Source organism: Ailuropoda melanoleuca, chromosome 20 (assembly GCF_002007445.2).
Source record: "Ailuropoda melanoleuca isolate Jingjing chromosome 20, ASM200744v2, whole genome shotgun sequence".
Lineage (NCBI taxonomy): Eukaryota > Metazoa > Chordata > Mammalia > Carnivora > Ursidae > Ailuropoda > Ailuropoda melanoleuca.
In genome coordinates, this window is record NC_048237.1 from 29,528,686 (window position 1) to 29,539,883 (window position 11,198).

Consider the following 11,198-nt stretch of genomic DNA (forward strand, 5'->3'; position numbering starts at 1 on the left):
CTCTGATCATGGAAGTACAGAATTATGCCTATTCACTGAATAACCTTTCCTAGTAAATGCCCGTACATTGAGCTCCCAACCAGGCAGTGTGAAATGGCATGATTCAACAAGAAAGGCTGGCAAATTCATGTATGATGGAAAGACTGAGGCAGTGCTCTCTCATCTGAGACAAAGGTGATGTGGACACTGACCCATACATATCTACAAAGAGTGCCATTCCCAACACAACCATGTCTGATGGTAAGGTTGCATATCCCATCCTAGAATTTCCACTTTTCCCGACCTCCTCTATCAATTAGCGTAGCACTTACTCCTGGAGGATGCCTGGTTTACCCAGAGTAGAGGATTTGTTTTCTAGTCAGCAGATGCTTTCAAGTGGTAATTTAACTGTCAATGAAAAATAAATAAAAGGTGTTGCAAATTCTGTAAGATCTTAGCCATTCATGGAAGCTCTGTTGTTACTGAATGTATCTTCCTCTCAGTTGCCTGGGGAACTGCATTTTAATGTCACACATCAAGCAGTTCTTTCCTGAATGTAATTGTAGTTTTTCTGATGCCATGGTTAAAGCTGTTCAAATGTTTGGCTTCTGGCAAATATTTCCTAACATCATTCATGACAGTGATGGATCTGAAGCAATTTTAATACATTTTTAAATTCCACTAACTTGTTAAATAACCAGAGAAAGAATCCTATATAAATTGAAAATATCTTTATTGCCCAAAGAGGTGTCTGGGAAGAAACATTCAAATTTGTAATGATCTGATGCTTTCAAGACTGTGGTTGGTCCTTTGCAGAATCACATGTAGAGGGCAGCCATCAGAGAGGTGCCTTATGGCAAGCTGAAGCCCTGCACTGGGTTGACCACTGGTTTCTGGCAGTCACTGCTAGATACCTACCCAATATTCTCTCTCACCTTCTTTTTCTACTGGAAGATCTCTAGCTTAGTTCAGAGAGGCATTGTGCCTGGAATTGGCTAAAAACACGTATTTTCCAAGCTCTCTGCAGCTTCAGTGGTCTTATGACATAATTCTATCCAGACAGTTATCAGTCACTGGGTGGCATTTCTGGGAAAGACCTTTCAAAGGGTATTGGATAGATGGTCAGCTGATAGGCACTGTATGCCCTTCACATTCTTTCTCTTACCAGGAATGCAGAAGTCATGCTAGAAATGGATTAGTCATCTTGTGCCCAGGAGGCCACAAATACATGCTCAGGATGGCTGAGCAGAAAGATAGGAAGATCCTGTGTCCCTGATAGCACAGCACAGCCTCCATTCCAGCTCAGGACCACCTCCCTCCAGGCTTCCCATTACTTGAGAAAAGTGAAACAATTTGTGCCACTAGAGTTTGTGTCCTTATCATTAAAAGCCAAACACAAACCCTATCTTACACAAAATTTGGTACCTGTAAATGGAATGCTATAGGTAAAATTGGAAACTAAGTGTTGGGACAGAGGGCTTTAAAGATCCACCTGTTGGAGGCTGGAAAGCTAGTGGTCCCTGTTTTGGCAAGGCATGTGATTCAAACTGTCTCTACTGTATCTTGCTTGCTGTGCCTCAGTCACACTATGATGGCAGATAAAGAAGGTAGATGGAATCTGGTCCGCTGAGAATATTGCCAAGTCATTCTAGACCAGCTCTGCCACCCCCAGACTTCTTATTGGATAAGAAGAATGATCCTTTATATTTTCTTTGCATTTTACATTATAGAATCCATTCTAGTAAGGCACATAAATGAGAGGATTGACTCCAAGAACTTTGCATGGTGACTGGCATATGAAAACTAAAAGGAATTTGTTGAATAACTAAATAGGACACTCTTATCATCTTATTCTTGTCTCACTTCAGAACGTGCATATATAAGAATCTTGCTTTTGTTGGTTTTACCATTATCTGCTAGATTATCATCCTTCTTTCAAGAAAGTGAACAATTTACAAATTGATTAAATAACTAGGTTTGATGAGCACCTAGCTGGCTCAGTTAGTAGAGCCTGTGACTCTTAATCTCAGGGTCATGAGTTTGAGCCCCATGTTAGGCATAGAGTTTACTTAAAAAATACATACATACATAAATTGGACTTTCTGATAGCCAGTCCTAGTCAAAACCATAAGACAGTAATGCTTCCTAACACTTTTTGAATGCTGTCATGTGCGAGGCACTGTTCTAAGAACTTTATTAACTGATTTATTCTTCACTACAACACCATAACATAAGATTATTATTTTGTTAGTTCTGTCAATGGGAAACTATTATTGTAATAGTTTTGTAGGTACAGAGGGCACAAGTAAGTTAGGCACTTTGTCCAAGATCACACAATTAGAATGAGTGAGTAAGAGAGCCAGGATTAATCCAAGTGTTCTAACTCTTGACTACCATACTTTAATGTTACTTTAGTATTACCTCATTCTTCGTCATCATCCTCATTCTGACCTTGGCCTCCATGATAGTTACTATTACCTTATGAGTTTGGATTTTCAAAGTCTTTGGTTGACCATGCTGTGTATTTCTCCTCTTGTGAGGAGGTGGTTGTGTTGGGCATCATGGCCCCATGGAGGCAGGCTCTCTGTAGGAATGATTAATGTTTATACTTAATGCTTTAAAAAAACCCAAAATTGTACATTTGTTTTCTTATAACAGTAAGGTATAAACATTTGCTGGTTACTATATTGACTAGGGTAGCAGAGAATTCTAGATGTCTCTGTCTGCATTCTCCCCTTCTTCTAAAGTAATAGAATCCTAATATTAATCTGGGTACATGGCCACCCCCAATGAAGACACTATCCCAACACCTTCACACTTAGATGAGGACACTGATTTCTGGACAATGGGTTGTTAAGAAAAGGAATGTATTCAACTTTCAGGTTGCATCTCACTTCTTGTAGCCTGGAATGGGAACATAGGGCCTAATGGATTATGTAGACAAAGACAAATCTCCTACATATAATGGGATGACCAGACAGATGGAGCCTGGAGCCTTAGTGACTTTATGGAGCAGAGCCACTATGTCCGTCCAGTTATATACTTGAGAGAAAAATTAATTCCTCTGTTGTTTAAGCCACTGGTATTTTGGACCTCCATTGTTGGAAGCAGAACCTATGTCCTAATGAATACAACTGGGATATATAATTTAGACTTCAGAGCCAGACCTAAAGAGATGCAAATGTCAATCATAAGATGTTGGCATCCTGCATGATTTATCTGATTCATCAATCTTTAACTGACATCATTGTTGTAGAACTCTGTATTGAATAGAGAAAATCCCACATTTTAATAAAAACAACTCTGAATCTTTCCTGGAATTAGACCTTTCTCTGATGACTTCTAGTCTCAAAACCTCCAGATTCCATTCTATAGCTGTCAGGGACTGTTTACCACTATGAGAGAAGTGATCTTGCCATTCCCTTTGACTTTCTAGTTTTTTCTTGGTTTATTCAGTGTATGAATGTCTAGACTTGTCAACCAGGGTCTAGTGTAAAATGACAACCATCCCAGTTTGCCTGGGACATCCCTAGTTTTAGCACCGAAAGCATAGAAAACCCCTCATTCTTGAACAAACCAGGATGGTTGGTTACACTGGTTATACTTAAAATATGTTACCCTGTTACTTTTCCCAGAACTTCTGAGTTTTTATCTACAGCTACCTTTCTACTTTTTTTTCTTCCTTTCATTTTCAACTAACATTGGTTGATTGTCCATTATATACCAAGTATAATGTTAGGTTTTGGAGAAGTACAAAGGATAATGGGAAAAGGACCTTTTCATCTACTAAGGGAAACAGATGTGTAAATCTAATTATAATACAGTGTAATAAATACAATTAAAGAGTAAGTGTGAAATATTTGGGGGAGTACAGAGGACGCAATAATTTGAAATAATGGTTGAGTTAGGAAAGGGCTTCGTAGAGAAGGAGGCATTTGATATGCATCTTAAAGATGGTTAGGTATTCATCAAGCAGGGAAGTTGTTCCTTACCACTTAGTCCTTCTTTTATAATGAAACTTTAATCTGAACAGAAGTTCAATATGAAACAAAACAAAAAAACCTGGAAATGGATGCTCATTATTCATGATTTCTTTTTGTGAAATTTTTTTCTGAATCTTTCCCTCACCCAGAAACATGTTGTAGTAGTTCTGATTAAAGAAATGCAAACAGAAGTTGTTGGATGGATAGGAAGACTAATTAAAAGGGACATACAGTTGATGTAAGCCCTTTTGTCATTTCCCCTTACCCTTCCTGGGATTCAGAGGTGATGACTGGCACTCTGACAGCCATTTTGGACCACGAGGTAACTTTCAGAATGAGTGCACTAATGTGGCAGATTGGAAAAATAGGAAAAATACGGAGTAACCATAGGAGTCCTGGACTATCTACCTCAGGGCTTTTACAAGAAAGAAAATTAATCTTTAGTGTATTCATACCATTGCTATTTACAGGTTTGGATTATATGAAGTTAAACCTAATTATAACGGATATAAGTACCAAGTCAAATTTTTAGTGATTACTCTATTAGCAGTCAAACACCCACCACTACTATGACAGTTTGAGTAAGAATTCCCTGACATAGTACAAAAATTCTCTGACATAGTACATAGACATCATTCTAGAAAATAGAAAAATATCAGACAAACTTTGGCCATATCCCACTTCAACCCCGCTTAAGCTCCCATCTTTCTTCAGATGCTGAATGCCTCTCCTACCACTTCCCCTCTTTTCAGGATTAGCTCTATTTGTCCACCATGTCAACCATTACATTCCTGTCCATTTATTTTGTTAGTTCATCTGAACTCTAGGTCTCAACCTAGCTAAGCCCTGATAATCATGTACTTTCTACTCCCAAAAGATATTTTGCTTATTACAGACAACTTTCTCCCCTAAAAAGAATTCTGTATTAATTCAAACTAACATTTTCCCTCTACACATATATTATCTCAAAATCCCAAAGCTTCCTCAACCAACCTATAGCTATTTGTTACAGTTCTATGTCATTTAATATCCATGGAAAAGCTTGGTCCACAAAGGAAACTCCTAACCAAAGATGTATGGATTGATTTTATACTATTAAATGATAAACTGAAGCATATTAAATTTTCAAGAATTTATTTGAGCAAAAATTGATTCCAGTCAGGCAGCACTAGACCAGAAGTGGTTAGGAATGCTCCACCAAAAGGAGCCAGAGAAAAGACTTTAATAAAGAAGATGTGGAAGCAAAGCAAGGAAATTATTTGATTGGCTATAGCTTAAGCAATTGCCTTATTTGGGAAAGCCTAATTCGTTCTTTGTGATTCGTTGTCCTTAGGTTTGTATTTCTTTACCTTGAGTCATTACAGGCTTAGGTTTTGGAAATCTGTGAGCAGTGGCAGAGTTTGAGAGGAAGAGCCTCCGAAAGCCATCCGTTCTGATTTTGGCAATGATGTAGAGAGAGAACGTAGTTTGGCATTCAGACAGGCCTGTGGAATTCCAATTTTGCCACTTATTAGAAGCTCTGTACCTTGGGCAGATCAGTTAACCACTCTACTTCATTTTCATCGTCTGGAAAATGGGACTAACAATATCTTTTTTGACAAGTTACTGAAATTTTTTTTAAAAATATAACACAGATGATATGATCCCATTGATATAAATTTTGCAAACAAGGAGAACTCATCTGAGATGTTAGGAGTTAAGGTATTGGCTATCTTTGAGAGAGGGGAAGGTCTTAGTCAAGACATGGGTAGAGTGATAATTGAGCTTTCCATTTATGTTTTGGGAATTTTTCTGTATATAAGTATAATCGACTTTTGTTAAAGTTGAAAGAAATGACATATGTAAGAGCGTAGTACTGTGCCTGAGAGATTCTAGGCACTTGGTGAATGGCCATTGTTATTTGTTGTCGGGTTTTAGATGTTAAAGCCTGTTGAAAAATATGCAATTGAGAAATCAATAAGAATGAATCCAGATTCCAGTATTTTGTGCAGGAGGACAACATGTCATTAATAGCCCACATGGGAATTTGAGAAATACTGTTATTAGCATCAGAGAAGGAAGTAACTGGAAGGTGTGAAAAACTGTATTTCATATAATTGAAGAGGATCAATTTTACTGTTACATTAACACTTTGTCTAGTTCCCATGTCCTACTAGAGATACCTCAAAATCCTTCCCTCTAGTCTGATCCATCTACCATTTAGGCCTGCTTATGTCCATTTTAAATGAAAATTCAGTTTCTGTTAGTTAAACACACAAATTTTTCCATCGAAAAACTGGGTCAAGCTTTGATCTAATCAAAGCGGTTGATCTAATCAACCATTGATTGGTAGCCCTTCTTGCAACGCAACAAAAGAAGGCATTTAAAATGAAATCTTCATTTTCATCATTTTCTTTCACTATCACAATTTTCCAATCAGTTTGGATATAGGAGCTTATCAATTTGAGTCTGCATTTATTTGGATGTCTGCAGTTGGAGGACTCCATAAAATGGAGCAGGGAATAATAACCCCAAATTACTTCCCCTTGTCTCCTAATGCCCTATTTCCCCTACCCCACAAGCCACATTTCCCAGATTGACACCTTTTAATGTGTCAAAATTAAACTAAAACATTAACTATTGCAAAAAAAAAAAAAAACAAACAAACCAGCTATAGAGGAGCGAAACATACCTTTAAACAAGATCTGAAAGTTCACTTAATTGGGCTTAGCCCGGACCCCCGGGAAAATTAGGATCAGATCTCTGTTATCAGCTGAAAAGAACAGAGCAACAGGAGTTGCCAAGTTTAAATAAATGAACAGGGGTGATTAGTGGGGAAAGAGGCCAGAGAAATTTAGCAGGAAGCAGCATTTCAGAGGTAAGGATTGTTATTCCCATTTTACAGAGGAGGAAACTGGTTTTTACTTGCAGAATGTTACTAATTTGTTCAGCTGGTGAATAGCATGAAGCCCCAACTGGACCAACCCACCACTTAGCCCCCGCGGAGAAAAAAAGGAAGGCCAAGTTTTCAGCAGTCTCTTCCAGATGTAGTACCTGCCTTAGGAGAAAGAGAATGGAGGACCTCCCTCCTGACTCCGACGGCTCTTGGAAGACCAGGGTTGACAGCCAAGAGCCTAGATTGCCACTGGGACCATTTGTCTTCCATCTGTTGCCTGGCCCTAAGACCAAATTCCGGTGGGATGCACAGTAATTTCCATATCATTGATGTCCACCAGTACTTGGATATCAGCGTAGTGATCTCCCCGTGGCAGTTTTTTTGTCCCATCACAACCCTGCCTGACTTTATCAAAAGAATGTAGCCCACCTTGGGCATCTCCATATCTTTCTATGATACCCTGCAAAGAGGCAATTAAGAAGGTTAGCATCTGTATGGTGAGAATGAGTAACTCTAATGACATGCAAGTTAAGTGGCTCTCTATTATTTGGTTTCCCCCAGTATATATTAGGAAAACATCAGAAACATCTTTCACTGGCAAACATACATTCAGTTCCCGCAAACAGAATCTAAAGCCATCCATGTCTAGCATCCTCTGAGCCCACAGAGAAGCTTCTTATTGTTTGTTTTATTTTAATATTTTCCTCTGACCACAAGGAAATGATCATGTTGTAGCTATGATGAAGAGTCCAGGCCAAAATCTGATAGACCTAGATTCCAAATCTTCTAACTCTTCTCTATACTGTGTGACCTTGGGAAAATACTTAACCTCTCTGGGCTGCATTTTCCTCACTTGCAGAAAGGGAAAAGTTGTTTTGGAAATAATGAATGCAAAAGACCTTGTTAATAATTACGATTATAGCAAATGATTTTTTAAGATTTTATTCCTTCATTTGGCAGAGAGAGAACAAACAGCAGGAGCAGCAGGCAGGGGAAGAGGGAGAAGCAGCTTCCCCACCGAGCAGGGACTGGGATACAGGGGCTCTATCCTAGGACCCTAGGATCATGACCTGAGCTGAAGGCAGATGCTTTTTTTTTTTTTTTAAGATTTTATTTATTTATTTGACAGAGAGACAGCCAGCGAGAGAGGGAACACAAGCAGGGGGTGTGGGAGAGGGAGAAGCAGGCTCCCAGCAGAGGAGCCCCATGTGGGGCTCGATCCCAGGACTCCAGGATCACACCCTGAGCCGAAGGCTGGTGCTTAACGACTGAGCTGCCCAGGCGCCCTGAAGGCAGACGCATTTTTAAATGATGCTGCCACCCAGGCGCCCAATAGCAAATAATTCTTTATTCTTTTTTTCCTTAAAATCTTCCATCAGCTTTAAACAAAATAAGGGCAAGCTTTTCATCTTTCTAAGAACAAAAAGCCTAACTGGTGTTTGTGTGGCTGCACCTGTCTGTTCACTTACATTGTGTCACCATTTCCCAGGAATCAATACAATTATTTGCCCCTAGACATAGTTTCCTGGCAACACACATCTTGAACCAATTCAGGTGAATTTCCTTTGTCATTTATTGTCACCTGGCTCCTGCATCAAGTGACTCTGCAACCTTCTGCAAACATTAGAATTATGCCTACTTAAGGGAAATGAGTAAATGTTATGTTTATACACTGTCTTTCTCTTGAGATTTTATGATACTGAGCAAAGAGTCATACCCAAGGTCATCATAGTCTCTTTTGAAGGCAGTTGGGTAGGTATTTTTGTGCCATGCAAACAGCAGAACAGCTTTACTCCCAGGGCTTTCTGACAAGAAGTTAAAGGCAGGACTTTCAACAACTATTGATGATGAAGAGAGACCCAAGAAATAATCTGATTTTCGTGCGCAAGAGCCTACCGTGACATTTTCTCTTTCTTCCCACTGGGAACAGGCTGGCAAGTACCTTTAAAGCAAAACTACAGTCAAGTTATTGCCAAACCATTTAGCAAATAGTATATAAATTTTCCATGTTTTAAGTGTAAATATCCTTCACTTTAAATTCCCTTTATCCTTCCAAATCAAATTTTTTAGACTTTATGTTGTTTGAATTCTTGTAGGCAAGATGTTTACTTTTGTATTCACTAAAGTGGTTTTTTTATAATTGCTAAACAAATTAATCATATTTTAAAATAATGATGTACAGTTTTTTTATTTGAAAAATAATGACAGTTATTTTTGATAGGGTTAAAATCTCCTATAATCACCACAATTGTCATCAATTTGCTGTATTTCTTTTTAATCTTTTTTGTTTCCTGTATAGAGATGGTTATTTTTATTTTGTGTTGTTATCTTCCATTGGCAACCTGCTTTTTTTCTTTTACCTCTGTATTATATGAATTTTTCCATGTTACAACAAAATTTTTGTAGCCACTTTAAAAAAAAGTAGCTTACTATTCAGTTGATTTGAGAATTCTCTTATTAACAATACAGTACATCATTATCGACTATCACTCAAGGATAATCACTCTCAGATGACCTTTGCCAGGGTCTTAAATTTGTACCAGGTATAGATAAGTAAATTACTCTTTACTTTTAAGGTACTTTTCCTTATTCTATACTTAGAAAAATCTGAAGTACCAAAAGTACAGCTATATTACAAGTGATGTGACCTTGCATAAGTTATTTATCCTCTAAACTCAGCCCTTTTGTCTGTAAAACAGGATGATTCTAGAACCCCCTTCAAGAAGATGTGAGATCAATTCTTCTCATATGCTAAGCAATCAGTAAATGCTACTGATAAATGAAAGGTATGTTTTAAACTGGATTCATTTCCAGTCAAAACAAATGGAAAAGAACTGTCGGATTTTTAGTAACATATTAAATTAGGTTAAGATCTTGCCCCAAGTGTAGGGGGCAGCCTAAAGAAATGTAAGTCATACAATAAATGAAAACTGTTAACTCCTGATCCAGCAGTGTCCAGCTTGCCTTTGTCAGGCGCTGCCAGACTGCCTCTTTGGTAGTCACAGACCACAATACAGCGACACAGTGGCTCTGTGCACCGGTCAGCGCAGTGCCTCCAGGCACGCTAAGGCCAGCTCCTCTCAATTGTCCAGCAAATCTTGAAGCTCTACCAGACAAACGAGATGCTTTCCTGCAAAGAGCGGGACATGTTATTTTTCTTTAGCCTTCAAATGTCTAGATGTTATTCCGAACAAAATTTTATAATGGAACCCACATTTGAAATTTACTATAATATAAGGTATTTTCCAAAGATTCTAAAATGCCTCTTATGGGGGCCAAGGAAGAAAAACTACTAGATTTTTCAGGTTTTTAAAGAAATTGAATTGAATAAAAATTTTTTAAAAGATGAGAAAAACAAAAAAAAATAAAAATGAGCATTTTATTTTGAAATAATTTTACAGAAAATTTGCAAAAACAGCACAAAGAATTACCATATATCCTTCTATGAGATCTCCTAAATGTTAACATTTTATTGTGCTTGCTTCATCATATCTCTCTCACTCTTTTAAGTCACTGAATCCTGTGTATGAGTCCTTTTTTAAAAAGTAAGCTCTGTGCTCAATGTGGGGCTCAAACTCATGATCTCGAGATCAAGAGTCACACAGTCTACCAGCCGAGCCAGCCAGGTGCCCGTCAATGTGTATTCTTTACAATCACTTCCTTCATGTGAACTGGTACTCGTTTCCTATAATTTACANTTGACAGAGATAGAGACAGCCAGCGAGAGAGGGAACACAAGCAGGGGGAGTGGGAGAGGAAGAAGCAGGCTCATAGCGGAGGAGGAGCCTGACGTGGGGCTCGATCTCGCAACGCCGGGATCACGCCCTGAGCCGAAGGCAGACGCCTAACCGCTGTGCCACCCAGGCGCCCNTCTTATGGGGGCCAAGGAAGAAAAACTACTAGATTTTTCAGGTTTTTAAAGAAATTGAATTGAATAAAAATTTTTTAAAAGATGAGAAAAACAAAAAAAAATAAAAATGAGCATTTTATTTTGAAATAATTTTACAGAAAATTTGCAAAAACAGCACAAAGAATTACCATATATCCTTCTATGAGATCTCCTAAATGTTAACATTTTATTGTGCTTGCTTCATCATATCTCTCTCACTCTTTTAAGTCACTGAATCCTGTGTATGAGTCCTTTTTTAAAAAGTAAGCTCTGTGCTCAATGTGGGGCTCAAACTCATGATCTCGAGATCAAGAGTCACACAGTCTACCAGCCGAGCCAGCCAGGTGCCCGTCAATGTGTATTCTTTACAATCACTTCCTTCATGTGAACTGGTACTCGTTTCCTATAATTTACAATTCAGCGTATGTTTTTAATATATACATAAAAGTATCCACATACTGATACATACATC